The following is a 12281-nucleotide window of genomic DNA, read 5'->3' on the forward strand; positions in this document are numbered from 1 at the left end:
AAAGTTCTGACTTACACACCATGTCCATGGGTGAAGGATGTTCATGGTGTAGACTCTACAGATGATCTATAGATATGGTAAGGACCGAGATAACTAAATCAGGTTACCTATGGATTCACCAACATCCCTACAATGTATGATTTGCCTGTGCTAATCATGTAGTGGAGATGAAAAGGGATAGACTGTTTAACTCTGAGTCAAGCCGTTGTTCCATTGAGCTTGGTCTACTCTGACTAGCAGCAGCACTCCAGGGTTTCAAGTGAGAGAAGCCTTTCCCCAAAATTCATTATGTCCATCTGAAGGGCAGGAGCTGCAATAGATGAGGTGGGCTGAGGAGGCCGATGGATAGGTGGTACTTTTCAGTGGGATCTAAATCAATATTCAGAGCACAAAAAAATGACACATTCAAACAAGTGATTCTAAATTGTACTTATTCTGCTTAATTGTTTCAGCTTGAATCCAGGATAGATTTGAAAAAGGAGAATGAGGAGTCAAGAAAATATCGGCCCCAACGCTGAGATTTGAGCTACTTAGAAAGTTTGATCCAACCAACTTTCCTACTCATGAGAATGGGAAGAGGAGGAGGAGGAGGTCCCCCTTTTGGCCACACAAAAGCTGTGCTGAAGGACATGAGACTTGCCAGGACAAAAGCTGTGGGGGATGGGATGCAGTCAGAAGGTAAACTGGGGGGAAATTTTGGCATATGAGTCTGAAATTTAATTTCATAGCCTTCCATTTGTGTAGCATTTATCACTGTCATTTGCACTCTGTAATCACTGTTTAGCTAGTAGATAGTATCGCACTACAGTTGTAAAGTATGGAATGTGCAGGTTTTGTGCTTTACACTAACCTTTGTTCAGCCGTGATGCTTTCAAACAGGATTCAGCATTCGGGGCAACTGAGCCTCCAAAGGCTGGAGCCCTTCCGGAATTAATGGATCGTTAAATGATCAAAGGATACACAAGTCACACATTGTATTCTGACACCAGCTGAAACCTGACACAACAAAAGCCTGGTCTTTCCTTAATATGGAACTCCTTCTCCAAATCATTCTGTTTTCTTCCGTTCTGGTGCTACAAAACGACCTTGCTTTAAGGCCAGAAAGCAGCATTATCCCAGGAATTTTTTTTTGATTGTGCCTCTTGCAATTGCAACGATGGATAGAAAATCGTATGCACGTGTCCATGATGTGCCTGGCCGGATGCAGCCAGATCTAGTATTTTATGGTGCCTATGCGGAGAGAGGTGGGGGAGAGGACTGGCAACAGCTTTGTGAAGACTGCCAGTTTTTCAACATGGCACCGGAGCTGTCATATACACAGCCCCTGGCTGTTGACCTTGGCAAGAGGTAAGGCTGTCATGCTGTGAAGTTCTACCTGCTGATTTCTGCACATTGTGCTGCTGTTGAAGGCACAAGACCGAGCCAGCTGTTCCTTTTCTTCTGGCAGGCTGTCAGTGCTAATATGCCGAAGGGACTTCATCAGTCTTTGCACACTAACACTGCCGTCAAATTGGAACGTTGCCCGCAGGAATGCAAGCGTGCTGGGAATCTTCCGCACCTTTGCCTGGGATTGCCTGCAATTGTAGCCTTCGTTCCAGATGAGGGTGGTCAGAAACTAGGCAGACAATGGACCACTTGAGAGGAAAAAGCAGAATGAGAAGACCAAACTCCCCAGTTCCCCGTTATGTTCTTTGGCTACCAGTAGTGTCATTCTAATATTGGGTCCGTAAGAGAGAAAGGAGCATGAAGGACCATTTGATACACCCTTCAGTAGGCTATACACTACCCTTGAGGATGGTGTCCAGCTCTTTGTGTAGTATAAAAGGTAGGACAAATACCCCAGACAGGCTGTTCTGACTTTTCCTCCCTCCCCAGAATAGCTTGATATAAAAAGTAGGAGGGCTCCTCTTAAAGCATTGAAATTATGCTCAGCTAGTGACATCAATGGCTGTGTAGCATTTCATTGTGGCATAGCCAGGGGTGGTTGAAGGATTTGTGTGGCCAGATTATGGATTTGCAGGGGTCTAGCAGAATACAATTGGGGCAGGAGCAACCAAACCAGGGGCAGAGGGGCCCTCCACAGTAGAAATGGGGTGAGAGTCCAAGTGACCTTAAAGACAGAAATGGAAGAGAGAGGCTATGGCCCTCATCTATGGGGAGAAGGCACCGCACAGGGGCACTGGAAGCATGGGGCCTGTGGCATGTCCGACATGGATAAACCGGCCCTGGGTATAGCAACATTTGCCCCCTGCCTAGCTGAGCAGAAGTGGACAGAACAGGTGAAAGACCCATCCCCCCCTATCTAGCCCCTTAATCATCTTGGTCTCCTTTGCACCTTTTCCACCCTCATGATACCATTTTTGCAATGGGATGACAAGAACTACATACAATATTCTGAACTAGGGACAAAGCCCATTGCATCCAGGAATACAATGGGCACTAGATTGGGGGGGGGGGTGGAGTGGAAGAACTCTGTGGATGGACTCTCCCTCCCCCCAAGTCCTGGAAAGGCTGCAGGCTGGAAGCCCCAGGGCAGGGAACTCACCACAGGAGCAGCTCTCATGTGGCAGGGATCTGCAGCCTCTGAGCCTCGGATGGAAGTGGAAGGAGGAGGGGGTGGTCAGGGGCGGGGGATGGAAGGCAATTGGCTGGCTGCTGGACAGACAGGCAAGCCGGTTGGAGGAGGCGGTTTGCAGGGGCAAGACAGCCTCCCTGAGTGGGTGTTAAGCGCTGAGTGGCACTTAAGCCATGAGACCGGCTCCTCCTCCTGGGCTTTACCAAAAATATTAAATGGAACAGATAAAGCCACACCATAGCTCTGTACAATGGCCTCACAATATTGTTCATTTTCTTTTCAGACCCTTTCATAATAATTGCTAGCATGCTGTTAGCCTTTTCTCCCAGTGCCATAAATTGGGTCAACATTTTTCTGCTACACCCCCAAGCTCACTTTAAAAACCTCAGTCTCAGTTCAGATCCCATCCGCATATCTTTACAATGAGGATTTTCTCCCTTCTGATATGTCTAATCTCATAGTTACCTATGTTGGAATTCATTTGCCATGTTGTTGTCCACTCACCCAGTTCAAAGATAGCCACCTGTCACTCTTCACAATCACCTTTGATATTCACCATCTTGAATAATTTAATACCACCTGCAAACCTGGCTACTACACGGCTTAGTCCCTACTCCAAATAATTTGTGAACAAATTAAATTGCTCTAGCTCCTTTACCAGTCCTACTGGGACCCCACGGCTCACTTCCCTCCATTGCAAGAACTGTCCATTTAACTGTCTTCTTGTTTAGTCAATTTTTAATCCTCATTACAGGATTGCCATTTTGTCTCATGACTGTTCAGCTTACTCAAGAACCTTTGGTCAGGCACCTTGTCAAAGACTTTTGGAAGTCCAAGTAAGTGATGCCTACTAGATCCCCCTTCACCAACTCAAAAGTTTGAGGCAGGGCTTCCCTTGGCAGAAGCCATGCTGATTTTCTCCCAGCAGACTGAAGGAGAGAGGAAGAACAGCAGCATTCAAAAATAAGTAGCACAACACCTTCAACCACGTATTGCTAAAAGGAAACGGCTGAATCCTCAGGAACTAAATCTATTTCCAGCAATGTAAATCATTTTGTTGCTTAGTATCAATCATAATTTGCCTTTTCTTTCGAAGGTAACAGACCCTTGAGATTTCTGGGGGAGAAGAACTTTTTCCTTCTCAGAGCTTCAGGGAGGAACGCACAACAATTTTTCAGTGTAAAGTTAAACAAGATGGAACATTCCCCCCCCCTTTTCTAAGTGCTCATATTTTGTAGTCAAGTTCCCTGAGGACTCATAGAAGAAAGAAGGACACTTCCATAAGCCTTTTCAAAAATCTCTACAATAAAAAAATGATTAGCTCACTCGCTCCTGCATTAGTAAAAGTGGGAGGCTTTTTCCTCCCAAAGACTTACTGGCTGGAAAGAACGTTTGTTTCATTTTGACAAAATGGAGAAAAAGTCAGCTTTCTATAATTAGCTTAGTGGGTTCGTGCCAGCCTCGTATCTGCCTTAACTCTTTCAAACAGATTGTGAATCAAAGAGCATAACCAGGCAAGTGCTTGAAGGGTAGAGATCTTGTCTCTTTAAACTTTTTAAAATAGCAGGGTAGGGATGCCAGCCTCCAGGTGGGACCTGGTGATTTCCTAGTATCACAATTGACTGCAGATATCAGTTACTCTGGAGAAAATAGATTGTTTTGGAGGGTCTACTTATACCCTCCTTGTACCCCACTGAGGTCCCTATCCTCCCGGGGCTCCATCCCCAAATCTCCAGGAATTTCTCAACCTGGAGCTTAGCAACCCAACTTTCTCATCCCTTCCCAGTGTTCAGATGGGATCTGGCAACCCCACTACAGTGTGAATTGGTTCAGGAATGTGGAGGTGTGTAAGAGAGGATGACTTTTTCTCCTGACACCCTTTTCCTGATGTAAATACTGCCCCCCTTCATGTTGTTTGCCTGACCTGAAAAACATACATTTCCCCATGTTTGTTTGTTTGTTTGTTTGTTTGTGTATGTATGTATGTATTTATTCATTCATTTATTTATACTTTAATTGATTTATGTAAACTGCCCAGAGCTGTAGGGAAGGGCAACAATAAATAAATAAATAAATAAATAAATAAATAAATAAATAAATAAATAAATAAATAAATAAATAAATAAATAAATAAATAAGGTAAAGGTAAAGGTATCCCCTGTGCAAGCACCGAGTCATGTCTGACCCTTGGGGTGACGCCCTCTAGCGTTTTCATGGCAGACTCAATACGGGTGGTTTGCCAGTGCCTTCCCCAGTCATTACCGTTTACCCCCCAGCAAGCAAGCTGGGTACTCATTTTACCGACCTCGGAAGGATGGAAGGCTGAGTCAACCTTGAGCCGGCTGCTGGGATTGAACTCCCAACCTCATGGGCAGACAGCTCCAGACAGCATATCGCTGCCTTACCACTCTGCGCCACAAGAGGCTCATAATAAAATAAATAAATAAATAAATAAATAAATAAATAAATAAATAAATAAATAAATAAATAAATAAATAAATAAATAAATAAATGAACAAATGAACAAATGAACAAATGAACAAATGAACAAATGAACAAATGATGGATAGATAGATAGATAGATAGATAGATAGATAGATAGATAGATAGATAGATAGATAGATAGATAGATAGATAGATAGATAGATAGATAGATAGATAGATAGATAGATAGATAGATAGATAGCCCACCGCTAACGACAATGTGGCCTCGCGGCAGCTTACAATATAAAGCACAATCACAGAATCCCCATTAAACGCCTTAAAACATTAAAATCCGTAAAATACAATTCAGTATTCTCTGCACAATACAAAATACAATAATACAAAATCAATAATATGTGTAGTATCCCGAAGGCGGTGTAACTCTACTGGCTCAGAAACCCAACTCAGCTGTTCCAGCCTGGCTGATGGCATGGCCTTACAGAGTCACACAAATATAAATTCACTGGTTTGACATAGGGCAACATAGGGATCTTAATTCCAGTCACCCCCCATCCCAGCCTCAACCATACGCCTGGCGGAAGAGCTCTGTCTTACACCCCTGCAGAACCTGGATAGTTCCGTCAGGGCCCTTAGCTCTTCCAGGAGCTCATTCCACCAGGTTGGGGCCAGGGCTGAAAAGGCCCTTGTCCTAGTCGAGGCCAGGCAGATGTCCCGGAGGCCAAGAACCACCCACAGAACAAAGGGTCCTGAGGAGGGCATAGGCAGATAAGCAGTCCCTCAGATGGGCAGGACCCAGGCTGCATATAGCCTTAAAGGTCAAAACCAAGAGCTTGAACTTGATCCAGAAGCAAACTGGCAACCAATTTTGTCACTGCCAGGCCAGACTGTGCCATCCTAAATCAGGAAATGACAAGGAAGGCAGGATTCCTGATGTCTCCTGGTGCTTCTGTCCCAAGTAGTTTTTTTACCAAAATGTAATGACATTTGAGATCTGGACATGGATCTTTTATCTGTCTTGTATTCTGATCCTCTTACGTCAGCAAAGAGAGTGGCTCCACATGAGTAGTTTATAAAACCTGGCAGAAATCTCTAGTGTTGAATAATTGAAATACATTCTGTCCAAACTTCCCCTTTTAAAAGCCTTCAAGGAAGCTTACAGAATACAAAAACGTGTCGAATATGAAAATAAGCCATATAAACAGAATGAAGAACACAGCAAAATAGAGATCGAACAAACAGTTCATACAGCATCAAGGTTCAACCGATGGTCCACAAAATATAGCAATGACTGAGAGCCATCAGCATATAGAATCATAGAATCATAGAATCATAGAATCATATAAACGTCAACAGAATGGTATCTGAAAGAAAATGGACTTCCATTCTCCCAGAGACAGATTTATACTCAAGCTAAGTAAATGACAATTTAAAGCAGGCTTTCTCAACCCTGGGGTTTCTTGATAGCCCCGGTCTGGAGGGGTTCAGAGTGGTTCAGCCATCCTCGTTAGACCTGTCGGCTGCATTTGATGTGGTCAACCACAAGCTGTTGGCCCACTGCCTTGATGTGACCGGAATTAGGGGTACCACCTTAAAGTGGCTGGTCTCCATTCTCCAGAACCAGTTGCAAAGGGTGGCAGTGGGGGAGGAATTGTCAGTCCCTGTGTTGCTCCCATGTGGGGTTCCCCAAGGGGTGATACTCTCCCCCCACACACTTTTTAACATCTATATGTACCCTCTAACACAGCTGGCATGGGGCTTTGGGCTGGGATGTTAGGGATATGCAGATGACACCTAGCTCTACTTTCTGCTGGACAGACAGACCCCACCCCCATCTCCATTTGCCAGCTGTTTGGAAGCAGTGGCTGGATGGCTCAGGCAGAGTTGCCTGAAACTCAACCCCTCCAAAATGGAGGTCCTGTGGCTGGGCAAAAAGGGGCAGGATCAGGCAGTGTGTATCCCATGCCTGAACGGGGTGCAATTGACACCGGCACCAAGAACTTGGGTGTGACTTTTGATGCCTCTCTTTCCATGAAGGCTCAGATCATGAATGTAGCCTGGATGGTGTTTTTTAAATCTATGCCAAGTATGGCTACTAGAGCCCTACCTGTCCCTGGAACACTTTGCCACAGTGATCCATGCAATGGTTGCCTCCTGGTTAGACTTCTGTACATGCTCTATTTGGGCCTGCTCTTATCCTTGATCCCGAAATAGCAGCTGTGAGGATCCTCACTAGAACACCTTGGAGGGCTCATATCCAGCCTGTGCTGTGATAACCATACTGGTTACCTATATGTTTCCAGATCAAGTTGAAGGTTTTAGTTTTGACCTTTAAGGCTATACGTGGCTTGGGTCCTTGGGCCCTTCACCGGCTCTCAGCCTGACCTACCCTCACAGAGTTGTTGTAAGAAAATGGAAGAGAGGACAAATGATATGCCAAAAGCTGCTTTGACTCCCAACTGGGAGAGAGGGATAGAAATCAGTGCAATGTTCCCATCACTGAATGCCCTGAAACATAAGAGAAGGCTGAAAAGTCAGCGATAAAAGGTCTGAATTGCCTGTTGCAGCTGCTGCCGCTGTTATTCTGGTGATGCTATAAATGTACATCAAGGTAGCTGAAGAGTAAAATTAAAGGACAGGTTTAACATCAAACAAGATTATTTTGGAGTGGGAGAAGCAGTGATAGCCCAGCAAGATGACCAACAAATTAGAAGGCAAATACAGTTGGCTCCAAAATTACATGCTCAGAAGGCATAAAGACAGATTTTGTGAAAGAGAAAGGGACACTTGAACATAAATTCTATGAATTAAGACCAAAATGTTTGACTAAGTTTATAAGAAGGAGACTATAAAAACCAGTATCATGGAATTCAGGAATCAGTTCCCAGTAAGGTGGAAATTTTGAGTCAGCTCATACCTTTAGGGTTGTGCAGCTAGATATGGTGTCCAAGAGACAGCATTTGTATGGCTACCCCCACGTAATCAGCATCCTGAGTCATTACCACAGAATCATTCAGTGGAGGGGGTGGGAGGACTAGAGATCTAAAATGAATGGGATGAATCCAAAGGCTGCTTTCTGCTATCAGGAAGGGGGTGACTTTTGCCAATTCCCCTTCCTATGACAGACCCCCCGCTTCACACCTCATTATGTCTGAGGGGCCATTATCCTCCGGAACAACATTTGGAGGACTGGGAGGAAGTTCCATTCTTCCTAGTGGAATAATTTTCCTTTGGCTCTAACCAATGGGTTGGATCTTACCACCTTTCCCACTGCCAAACAGAGAGGCAGGAGTTCCTTTTGACCAAGAAAGAGGCTACAGTCATGGGACACCAGGGGCTGCAGCATGGAGAGGAAATCCATCTAGTGGAAAGCTTGGTAGGATTCATTTCAAATTTCCTTTCTGCATACAATATCAAACCTAGCCTTGTCATTACAGGGAACAGAGACTGATTTAAACTATGGAATAAAAGCAGAGCTATCCAAGATTCTCAACTATTCAACTGATTTTAGGGAAGACATGTGTCCTACCATGAGATGAAATGAAACTCCTTCACTGTGACATCCATTATTCCCTCTGGAGGGTCCTACTGAAACCCAACTTGCACGTCATAGACAGAGAACGGAAAGATTCCACAAACATGATTGTGCTTCATTATGGAACTATCATGGTGATCTGGAAAATCCTATTAGGTTGTCACCACTTTGATAGTGGAAGTACATTAAATGTTGTTCTAAGGAGGAGCATTATCTATTGTCATGGGAAAAGAGATGCCCCAGATTTGATTTTAGGTAGGGTTGACATGCCTCTGGTGTAAGGTGACCAGATTGTCCCACTTTTGGAGGGACATCTGGGGGTACCTGGCCAATTGTACTTATGTTGAAATTAAAATATATATATTACAATACTATTTTCACATTCTATGCGTTCTATGAAACTTTTTGTTACTCCATGTAGACCAAATTTTTAATCAAGGTCCCTCCCCTTCGCAAACCTTGCCCTCCCCAGGCTTCACCCTCTTCCAGGAATTTCCCAACACATAGCTGGTAATCCTGATTTTAGATACTTCCCATAATGTGCTGTAAGTCTTACTGATGTTCTGAGTAATTGTTTGTGTGCCTCAGTTTCACCATAAATAATCTAGGACTATTAATAGCTACTGTTCTTGCAACAGAAGCTGAAAGCTTGGCCCTATTGGTCATGTTGACTGTGATTCTGTTGTGGAAGATCCTACAGAATGTCAAGAATTAGATTGCATCAGTATGCCACCTGCAAAACAGCGTCACATTATTTTGTTCTTTATTGCATCCATATGACATGCAAAAATCCCATGATATATCTTTTTGAAAGACACATAGAGACAAACCAAAGTAGCTTCTGATGCCACTTTAGATGATAATTCAAATCCATGCAGAAACAAAAAGATCGCTCGATGTAGTGAAAATGAGCTGTCATACAGAATGGAAAAATACACCCAGTGGGAATGCATGATAAAAGTGAAGGAAAACACCAGTGTATAAAAGGCCTTAGTCCTCTGGGATGAGTTTATGTTTGGAGCAATGCCTTACTAAATCATGCACAGTATCTATATTACTACATAGGTATCTATGTGCACACACCAGCTTTTCTATATCTGTGCCAAAGAGCAGGGTGAGAATCTGTGCATTAAAGTTAATAAAATCTGGAAAAGAATGAGAACGGAGGGAATTTAAAATGCATATCTTTAAAGGATTATATAGATGGATATGGTCAATAATGGAATGGGGAAACTAATGGAAACCTCAAAAAGAAGTATGTTTCTGTTGCGCCGAACAAAAATTAAGGTACTCTGGATTTAGGTAATAAAGGAAGAGGGAAAGAATAATGGCCATCATCTGTGAAATATTGCCATTTTTAGAATGAGGAGATATTGGTCTAAGGCTGCCAATCCTATTTTTAATAATTTAAACAGAGAAACAGTGTGAAAGATTAGTAACCTATAGTATGACTACTCTTACGGTACAATACACATCCCATTAAGGTCAATGGCAAAACTGGTTTTAATTTGATTGACTCCATTGGTGGCAAAAGATATGACGTTTAGCTGCTGTGAAACTGGCTGGGGTGGAAGCTTTATTATTGTTGTTATTGTTGTTGGAATATTTATTCAATTTATACCATCCTTCTAGCAAACTGGCTCTGGACGGTGTACAACAGTTAAAGCATATGAATAACACAATCAGTTTTGTTAAAAAATATAATTTAAATAATACGTTCTAAAACCAATCAGTAATATTAGGCAATCAGATGTTGGAGAATCAGAGAACACAGAATTGAACCACATTTTGTTCTTTTGAGCCAATCTACAATCAAGAGGCATCTTTGATGATGGGGAGGGGGGGCTATCTATGTTCATTTCAAAACTGCCCTAGAAAGTAAGACTTCAGAGATACTCAGACCACTCCTTTAGGCACTTAGATTGAGGGAAAGTTCCCCCAGTCTGCTGAGATTGTCCTCTAAATATTCGTAAGGCCTTATCAGCAACTATTTACTAAGAAAATTTCCTAATTCAAATGAAATTCCTTCCCCTTGAGATTTCTTCTGGGAGAGATTAAGAACCCACTTCAAGGCTCATGTGCTAACGAAGCAGGTAGTTTTTATTTAAGAAAGAATTCATTCTGATACCACCAACAAACTGACAGCCCTCCACAAACAGCAGACAAAGAGGTCAGGCTCCAACAATTTGAAGGACAATACAATCTTGCTCTTGGACAGGGTTCAAACCACCCTCTGTGAACACTAAGAACGCTTAAAATTCCAGAGAGGAACATGGAAGGGAAACAATCCTTTTGTTTTTCTTAAATAAAAGATACTAGAGTCGCCATACTATGTTCATGACTTAGGCTGCTTAAAGCAGAGGAGGGTGTGTGTGATCAACATCTTTGGTAAGTAATGTGAATAAAGGTAAAGGAACAATATAGAAAACCAATAAAGAATAAAGAGCAATCTATCTCATGCTCAATAATGGAAAACTAAGGACAATCCTTCCTCAACATTTCTCTACCACTATTTTTATAGGAAGGCCATGCTGAGCAAGCGTGGATGTTGGTGACCCTGTAAACCGATCCCAGTTGACACACAAAGCTGCTGTATCCAGAGTCACATCACTGTTTCAAGTATGAATTTGACCTACTCAGACAGGCAACAGCTCTGTAAGTACCAGGCAGAGGCCCTTCTCATGAACTACTACCTGATTTAACAGGAGTTGCTGGGGATTAAACCTGGGAAAGTCAGGGTGCAAAGCAGATATTGTGTCACTGAACCACTGCATCTCAACAGCCAATTGCCAACAAGCCATCAATACCCCCAACATACCTCTCATGCCTCCATAAAGGTTATCATCTGGGGAATCAGCCTAGAACTACTCTTGGGGTCCTGGGAATTTCCATTTCTGCTCCCTTTTTAAAGCAATTCTAGTTTTGTCCTTGGAAAGGCTCTTGCTGCCATCACAGGTTATTTTTTAAATTTCCAGTTATTAGTTTAGGAAAGTTGTTCGACTGAACATTCCTGAGTTCACCCATTTATTTTCACTGAATTTTGGTGTGTGTGTGTGTGTGTGTGGGGGGTGTTTCTTTTGTTACTGTCCTTGTTTAATGATTTGACAAGGCTTACTAAACTACTTAAATCAGAAGCAATGAACCGCAGACTCATTGGGTTGGCAGTCTTGCAAACTGCTTCACTCAAACTACAGCTTAGCTAACATTTTCTCCAACCTCTTCTACAGGCAATGAAAAAGACATCTATGCTGATCTTATTGACCATCTGCTTAGGAGTGTGCCAGGAACTGGCTGGGCCAATCTCATGTTAACCCTGCAATGTTGTGGTAGTCCAGAGCCTCTATCTACAGGAAATGTTTGTCCAACACACTAAGAGCTTCATTAAAAAAGAAAAACAGATTTTAATCAGTGCATTAGGTATAAACTGTATGTCATCTCTCCCCCACAGCAGTATATTTTACAAGGATGGTGCAATATTAGTCCAATAAAAATGTGATCATGATCGGGACAACTTTTGTTTTGCTACAGAGCACTAGAAATCTAGAGAGCCATCTGTTCTTGGGGAAACGAGGGCACAACTTATAACAAATGGGCCCGGAAAAAACAGAACCACTTAGCTGAAAATGGGGATTTTGTTGAGAGGCTTAATTGGCCAAATTGATAAATCTGCTATAGCCTGATTACCCATGTGGAGAGTCTTCTATTTTGCTGCTCCTCTATACGTCACAG

General features: G+C 42.9%; 1 long non-coding RNA gene across 2 annotated transcripts; it reads left to right on the forward strand.

The window, feature by feature from the left end:
- Positions 1-458: 458 nt before the first annotated feature.
- Positions 459-12028, forward strand: LOC143842264 (uncharacterized). Of its 2 annotated transcripts, none has more exons than XR_013233046.1 (3): positions 459-678; positions 11074-11207; positions 11780-12028. It is a non-coding gene; the product is annotated as an uncharacterized LOC143842264 (long non-coding RNA). The 2 variants fall into 2 exon arrangements; XR_013233045.1 differs by lacking the exon at positions 459-678 and adding an exon at positions 938-1347.
- Positions 12029-12281: the final 253 nt, after the last annotated feature.

The sequence above is a fragment of the Paroedura picta genome, chromosome 7 (genome assembly GCF_049243985.1).
Source record: "Paroedura picta isolate Pp20150507F chromosome 7, Ppicta_v3.0, whole genome shotgun sequence".
In the NCBI taxonomy this organism is placed as follows: Eukaryota; Metazoa; Chordata; class Lepidosauria; order Squamata; family Gekkonidae; genus Paroedura; species Paroedura picta.